General features: G+C 47.3%; 1 long non-coding RNA gene across 1 annotated transcript; it reads left to right on the top strand.

The window, feature by feature from the left end:
* The first annotated feature begins 5,386 nt into the window (after positions 1–5,386).
* On the top strand, positions 5,387–7,868 carry LOC123384702. The gene is made up of 3 exons (XR_006596158.1): positions 5,387–5,565; positions 5,670–5,758; positions 7,591–7,868. It is a non-coding gene; the product is annotated as an uncharacterized LOC123384702 (long non-coding RNA).
* Positions 7,869–8,466: the final 598 nt, after the last annotated feature.

Below are 8,466 nucleotides of genomic sequence, written 5' to 3'. Positions count from 1 at the left end.
GAGACAATTTTTCTCGTCCGCACAGCGCTGGAGTTTCCCGTCTCCGGGAGTCTCCTCATGGCTTCAGGTAAGCCTGGAACTAAAGCACTCATTTCTCAGAAGAGGAAGGATATATCAAAGATCAGATGCCCAGGGATGCCACTTCATGTCTTTCTGATTCTGCGAAAATGAGTGCCCTTTGAAAAAAATCTGCCTGATGAGAGAGTATCGTAGGGGAAATTCCCGTGATTATCACCCTTTGTAAACTTCAGCGGTCAGAGCTTAATCTAGAGACAACCCAGAAGTTCCTGTGCTTACCTAAACTCCAGTGTGGAACCTGTCTGCCCCCTTGACTCACACGGCTCAGTTTCTAGAGACACTTCTGTTCAAAGATGGAATCAAATCGCCAAAAGTAATCAAGAAGGAATCCAGCCTCTAAATTGTATCTCTTATTTCAAAATGGCTATGAGCATCCAGCTTATAACCCAGAGACGCTTTTCCCGCCTTCTGCTGGTCTCCCCAGCTCTCCTGCAACCCCACGTTATTCCGCAGCACCCATTCACTGACACTGGCCCCTTCCCCACAAAACGCTTCCCCATCTCATTCAGCTTTTGGTCTCACACTCAGTATTTATCACATTAGTTTGATCTGTCTCTCTGCCTTTTTTTCCATAACCTCCAAACTGTGATTTTTTTTTCTTTCCTTTGCCCGTTATCCAGCTCTGTGTTACGGATGTCAAGGGATTCAACTCGACAGGCTAAATCTCCACAGGGAACAAAAATGTCCCATTCTAATAAGGGCTTGATATTTGGTCCTTTGATCTGCTGAATATCATGCTGGCCTTTAATGGGCCGTGGGTGTGGGGGGTCATTAGGTTCGTTGTTGATTGTATTTGGTCCCAGTTTGGACATAGTCCCCTTGCCCTCTGTGGGGAGGAATCGAAATGGGACAGGCAAGGAAGAGCAGAAGGGAAATGTGAGTGAGGCTGGCCGTGCGGAAGCTTGGAAATATGGAAAATAGTATCTGCCATCAGCTGAGGTGCTGAGGAAGGAAAAACGGAGAGGAGAGAAAGAATGAGGATGGGGCGCCTGGGTGGCGCAGTCGGTTAAGCGTCCGACTTCAGCCAGGTCACGATCTCGCGGTCCGGGAGTTCGAGCCCCGCGTCGGGCTCTGGGCTGATGGCTCCGAGCCTGGAGCCTGTTTCCGATTCTGTGTCTCCCTCTCTCTCTGCCCCTCCCCCGTTCATGCTCTGTCTCTCTCTGTCCCCAAAATAAATAAACGTTGAAAAAAAAATTAAAAAAAAAGAATGAGGAGAGAGAAGGGATGATAGAGAAAACTGTAGAGGGTCCCAGTGAGTGGGGCAAGAAAGGGAGAAGGGATGAAGTACAGAGAGAGGTGAGGGACCCTTCCAGAAGAATCTATAGTCAGCAACTTGACTGCTTCTGGCAGTGGTTTCTTGATTCGTGGTCCAGGGAATGGGAAAGATTGCAGCAGGATATGTGATGTCCAGAAGCAGGCTTCTGATAGGAAACTTGGGACAGTGACCAAAAATGGCTCCTGGCTATGAATAGCTGAATGAGCCTCCCAGGAGTGTGGTCCCAGATAATGCAAAGGTATGACATACTTCTCTGGTATCCACACCCACGTTATTATGCCTTAGAAACATGCCGAGGGCTCGGCCCCAGCTCCAGAGCCACCCAAGCCCAGAACATCTGCTTCTGTGACTGAGCTAATAGAGATCAAGCTGAGGTTTACTCAGAAGTTGCTTCTCGTTCCAAAGTAGGTCAAGACTCCATGACTGACATTTTTGAATAGATTGTCTGCCCTTTTTTTTTTTTTTTTTTAATTTGGAAGAAACCTTGGGGATTGTAACAGGAAAACTTCCTTCCTCTACAAATGAGAAAATAAGGGACAGAGTGATGACTTTCAAACAAAAAAAAATCACTTCTGAGGTTTCCCACTTCGGGAAGAAGTAGAAATGAACTCTGGTGTTTCAAGATTAATTAACAGAACAGCACTAACAATGAATGACAGGGCACACAGCCTTTCCATTTCCATGATGCTTTTCAATCCTCAGAACAAGACAGTGATAAGTCGGCAGACCCATTTCACAGGTGAGGAAACTGAGGCCAGACCATTTAAAATGCACACGCAATGGGGAGGGAACCTTCTTGCTTCAGACACGACATTCTGGGTGAAATGCTTTGCCACGAAAACAGACTGCCTCCTTCTTACTTGCGTGAAGGGAACTTAGTTCCAACCCCCGTGGGGCTACTGAAGTTGAACAGTTCAACGTAGAGCCACTTTGACTCGCTGACGCTTGGTTTTAATATTGACAATGAAGACTCCTTCACAGTGCTCACCATCAGTGGAGTCCCTCAAAAAAGGGGAATTGCACAGCACAGAGAGACCATTCAAGAGTCAGCGAGGGGGTGAAGGTAGAATCAGGACTAGGAAAAGCACCTTTCTTCCCACTGGGCTGCCCCCTGCCTCCGACTTTGCTGGCTTCTTCCCCTGTCCTTCCGTGCCCCCACTTTAGTGGGAGCATCAGGAGGAAGTTGCTGCAGTGTGGTGGTACCCACGCGTTGTCTCGCCACTGGCCAATGGGCCCCCAAATAGGGCGGGGCAGAGAGCTTCCTCCCCACCGCCTTACCTTCCACTGCAGATCCCTCTTTAGCACGCACTGCCTAAATACCTCAAACACTCCCCTGCCCAGGAAGCCTCCAGAGGAGTCTGGTTTACATCTCCTGTGATAACGTTTTCTGCACATATGATAGAGCAAAAGTCTTGACAATACAGAAATATTCCCAGTATCTCTCTTAGCTCTACCCTCCACCGGTCAAGGGGCGGCTGTCTTTGGCAGCTTAGTGGTTTCCCCCTGAAGCCCGCCTCTGGGGCTTCCGCTTTATCAGGGACTGCCCAACACGACATTTAAATATTGTCTTTCCTCAGGGGCACCTGGGTGGCTCAGTCGTTAAGCGACCGACATCGGCTCAGGTCATGATCTTGCGGTCTGTGAGTTCGAGCCCCGCATCGGGCTCTGTGCTGACAGCTCAGAGCCTGGAGCCTGCTTTGGATTCTGTGTCTCCCTCTCTCTCTGCCCCTCCCTGCGTGTGCTCTGTCTCTCTCTCTCTCTCAAAAATAAATAAATGTTAAAATAAATAAACGAACAAATATTGTCCTTCCTCAACTCTCTCCATGACCTGCTTCTCCCAAACACCCTACTTTCTGCTCCAATTTATCCATTTTCTACCCCGTTAAAAAAATTTTTGTTTAATGTTTATTTTTGAGACAGAGAGCAGGAGAGAGAGCACAAGCAGGGGAGGAGCAAAGAGAGAGGGAGACACGGAGTCCGAAGCAGGCTCCAGGCTCCGAGCTGTCAGCACAGAGCCCGATGCGGGGCTCGAACCCGGAAACTGTGAGATCATGGCCTGAGTTGATGTCGGACGCTCAACCGACTGAGCCACCCAGGCGCCCCTCCCCCATTTTTAAAGCATTAGGGCACAGTTCACTTTCTCTCCTGGACAAGCACCAATGAGGAGAAGTTGTAGCTTGTGGTTTTTTTTTTTTTGTCCTCTACCCACAGCTGAGCATAGTTTCAAGACAGCTCGGCGCTGGTGGTGGGAAGCGCCTCGGAGAACGGGAACCTAATCCAATAAAACTGGGCTGTTGTTTTTGGATCACACGCTGTGAATTGATTTATTGTTTGAAGTGATGAAAAAAGGTGTTCCGAGACTTGGAGGGGAGTGAGGTGCCCCCCGCAGTCAGGGAACAGGCTTCTGAGCGATCGGGAGCTAGGAAATGCGGGGTTATTTTGGTAGCTGTCAGCAGGCATTGGCTAGAGTCCGTATGTTAAATAAATACAAACTGCCTATTTAATTATTTAACAACAAGAACAAACGTCCCCCTGTTGGCGAGGGGGAAACAGTCAACACGCAAACTATGTAAGATCCCATCTTGTTCCCATGATGTGATTTGACCTTGCTTGCCCCCGCGGGCTTGCCTTCAACCCTCCAGGGCATCTTATCGCTGTTTTATTGGTGTTGGAACAGGGCAGGAATTGGAGTACAAATCTCCTTAAGCAAGGAAATGCTGGAGAAAGGGGAGCCGGTTAACCTCCGCGTGGGTTCCACGGCCACCGCTGTGTTGAAACTTCACTTGGGTCCCACTGACTTTTTCTCCCCCCCCTTCCCCCACCCCGCTTCTGCCAAATTGTTGATGTCCTTTCCTCTTGGAAACCGCTGAATTTGAGCAACCAAAGGCAAGAAGTCTCTCCTTCACTTAAGGAAGACTCCGCCGGCAAGAATTGCAACTTTTTGTTTCTGAGAGTATTGCTATACTGCTGTGTTAGTTTTACGATTTGCTTACAAAGGCCCTCAAGGCCGAATCGACCGTATAGAAGAAGCGGGCTGAGCTTTCTAGAATTTGTCTGACCTCAAGGGTTTCAACACCAGAAAACTATTTGACGCGGCCTACGCCAACAGCCCTCGTATCGATTGTGCGTGTGTAGAAATACGTATAAAAGCTTAATTTTGTGATACAGTAAAAGTTTTGCCATGCCAATACGTAGTTTCAAATGTTGGTACCTAGAAGACGGCTGACCAACATTTTAACATGAAGAAAATGGGTATCTATAATCAAGATTAATTGAGCAGCGGGACGCCTGGGTGGCTCAGTTGGTTGAGCGTCTGACTTTGGCTCAGGTCATGATCTCATGGTCTGTGAGTTCGAGCCCCGCGTCGGGCTGTGTGCTGACAGCTCAGAGCCTGGAGCCTGCTTTGGATTCTGTGTCTCCCTCTCTCTCTTCTCCTCCCCTGCTCATGCTCTGTCTCTCTCTGTGTCAAAAATAAACATTAAAAAAAAAAGATTAATTGAGTAGCTGACACTAATCTGTAAGTAGAGGAAAGGGGGCAGAAGCAGAAACAGAGAGGAGTGAAATGAAGGGAAGGAGAAAAGAGAGAGAAGAAATATCGAAACTAGGAAGCTCTGAGAGCCAGAACCAAGTCTGGTGCTTTTTGCTATTTTTTTCTCTTTCTTTCTTTCTTTCTTTCTTTCTTTCTTTCTTTCTTTCTTTCTTCCTTCCTTCCTTTCTTTCTTTTTTCTTCCTTCCTTCCTTCCTTCCTTCCTCCCTCTCGTTCTTTCTTTCTTCTTTCTTTCTTTCTTTCTTTCTTTCTTTCTTTCTTTCTTTCTTTCCCCTTCCTTCCTTCCTTCCTTCCTTCCTTCCTTCCTTCCTTCCTTCCTTCTTTTGCAAGCTTAAAGGGCAGAAAACCCAGTTGGAGAGCTCATCTGCACTCAGATTTCCATGTCTGTAGCATGCCACGTTCTTAGTGGTGAGTAATTAATTGGGCTTCCACCTCGGCTACGTGAAGTTCTACCTTTTGATTTGGGCTGAGAATTACGATTTAGCTTTGCGAACTTGGTCTCTTTTCAGGAACCTCCTGCCTCATCCACAGCATGATGACCCCTCATACTGGTGGTTTCACTTCCAGATCCTCAACAGACACTGCATACAGCCCACAGTCTACACCTGCTCATGTTGGTACCTCAGCTCCAGGGCCCTTCCTCTGGCCTGGCCAGGCCCTTCTCGTACGTTCTCATGACCCCTCGTACCTTTCCTTGATAACACTTTCTCCAGACTAATTATATATTTACGTGTGACTATTTATTTTATGTTTTTCCCCCCCAACTAGACTGTAAGTTTGATGGGAGCTGGAGCTGTGTATCCCTTGCCCTTATTAATGTAGCACCTATACGCTGTCTACTACCCGGTAATTGCTCCGTAAGTATTTGTGGAATGCATGATCATACTACTATATATATATATTGATATATAAATATGCATCCATATGTGTATACGGTGTTAAAATATAGGATCTATAAATTAAGTAATGTCACGTATATATTTATAGAATGTATATATAAATAATATGCACACACAAATCCAATGTTCACTTAATGTCTCTGAGCCTCATTTACTCATTTTTTTATGTTTATTTATTTTTGAGAGAGAGAGAGTGTGAGTGGGGGAGGGGCGGAGAGCGAGGGGACACAGGCTCAGAGGCAGACAGACTCCGGGCTCTGAGCTGTCAGCACAGAGCCCGACGCAGGGCTCGAACTCACGAACCATGCGATCGTGACCCGAGCCGAAGCTGGACGCGTAACTGACTGAGCCACCCAGGCGCCCCTCATCTACTCATTTGTGAAGTGAAAGCTAATGTCAGCCTCTTTGCACACCCAGAGTGCCAGACCACTTAAGGCACTATGATGGAGACCCCAACAAATGCCTTACGTGCTTGCAGAATACAGTTAAGCAGCTCTCAGCCAAGCTCCCTCTCTCTCTGCTCAAGCCAGTCCATCCTTCAAATAGCTCTAAATTTAGGGTAATTTCCAAATATAGCTCATATCCTGTGCAATTCCCTCCCTGAAAGGCAGCCGCGTCCAGCCAGAAGAGGGGCTAATGCTTCTTATTAGCCCAGTCGCATATCTGTCTCCCTCTTGGCTGCAGTGTGCGAGCTGACTGGGGGCCCATGTGACCGCGTTCACGTCCAAGCTCAGTAGAATGAATTTTTCAAGCATGATTTGCAAGTCACGCTATCACATGCCTCCTGAGTCCAGCTGTGGCCCAGCTGCTGCCTCCCCTGCATCCGTTCATCTCGCTCTTGGATCAAAAGCACGAGCACATTTGCCTGAGCTGATTCGGTCTCAGCCCAGCTGTTTGTTCCCCATTGTCATCAGGATGTTTACCGACCTGCTGTTCTTGTTTCATTATCACGCTTGGGTCTGAAGAGTATTTTGCCACGTGGCCCTGGCCAAAGCCGGCGATTTGGGCCAGCTTTTCTCTGTTACTGAAACTTCTCAGAGGCATTTGTTTCCTACCCTCCTAAGTATGCACCTGCATGTTTCTACGATGATATCAGGAACTGGAACTGGGGTTGTGTATTTTGTGAAACACAGGCCACGAGGGGCATTTTTTGGCCTATTGATCTTATCCCACGATCAGTTTCTTGCTGGACAGGAGAGCAGTTCCAACAAAGGCAGATTAGAGAAAGAGATTCATTCTTCCTCGTTCTTATTTGTGCTAATGGTTAAATATGTCTTACCTTCCCTGGAAGTTATTTTGACTGTTCCCAAAGAGCATGGTTCCCCGTCACCCACCAACTGGTATTTAATTGGCAGGAGCTGTTCTGGTGGGCAGTGGGTGTGGTGCTGTGGAAATGAGCTAATGGGTCAAGGTTCTAGGGCCGACTGACCCCTAACTGTGAGACTGGGACTCACTCACTCACTTACTCTATGGGACTCAATTACCTCTTGTTGGTAACAGGCAGCATTTATTATTGCATTAAGACCTGTAATGAAAAATCTGTTTTAGAAGCACAGATTTCTGGACTGTCCCCCCACCTCCACTCAAAGATCCTATTTTAGTGTGTCTGAGTGGGGCCTGAGAATCGATCTATGGATTTTGGTGGATCACGGCACACGGCGGGGGTTTCCGGATATCTCCCCTACAACCACAGTGAGCCATACAACCCAGAAATATTTTATATTTCTAACACAATGCTCTTTTCTGATAACAACAACAACAACAACAACAACATGGTTTTGATTTCCCAGTAGCTCAAAGTATGAAAGGAGACAATCTCCCAGGAGCTCAAAGAACTACAAGGGCGATTCCCTCCACCTCTGACAGGCTGAGACCACAGAACTATACCGTCTACTACAGTGGCCAGGACGGAATGAGCGCTTAAAATGTGGCTGGTTGGAATTGCCATGTGCTGTAAGCGTAAGACAGGCACCAGATATCAAATGTTTAGCCTGAGAAAAAGAATGTAAAATATCTGATTAGTAATTTTTGTCTTGATTACATGTTGAAATGATAGTATTCTGGGCACAATGGGTTAAAAATATATTCAACTTAATTTCACCGATTTCTCTTTACTTCTTTTTTACACGTGACTGCTAGAAAATTGGAAATGACGTGTGTGGCTTGCATTATGCTTCTATTGAATGCATAAGGCAGTTGCTTGAGAGAACAGTATGTCCAGTGGGATAGGCCACCGACACGGGTTATAAAATGGTAGCCTTATATATATTTTTTAACGTTTTTATTTTATTTTTGGGACAGAGAGAGACAGAGCATGAATGGGGGAGGGTCAGAGGAAGAGGGAGACACAGAATCGGAAACAGGCTCCAGGCTCTGAGGTGTCAGCACAGAGCCCGACGCGGGGCTCGAACCCACGGACCGCGAGATCGTGACCTGAGCCGAAGTCGGACGCTCAACCGACTGAGCCACCCAGGCGCCCCAATGGTAGCCTTATAAAGTGACTGAGGGTAACCCTACTGGCCCCAACTGGACCCCGGCTTCCAGTTTCCATTTTGACTGGTGGAAGTGACAAGTGAAGGCGTGAGAAGGAATTGAACAGATGAGGAGGAGGAAGCATTATTTCTTCAGTCAGTGGATGCTCTGCTTAATGCACACCTCCTGCCTGG

The sequence above is a fragment of the Felis catus genome, chromosome B1 (assembly GCF_018350175.1).
Source record: "Felis catus isolate Fca126 chromosome B1, F.catus_Fca126_mat1.0, whole genome shotgun sequence".
Classification (NCBI taxonomy): domain Eukaryota; kingdom Metazoa; phylum Chordata; class Mammalia; order Carnivora; family Felidae; genus Felis; species Felis catus.
This window is presented reverse-complemented; position numbering and strand designations above follow the sequence as displayed.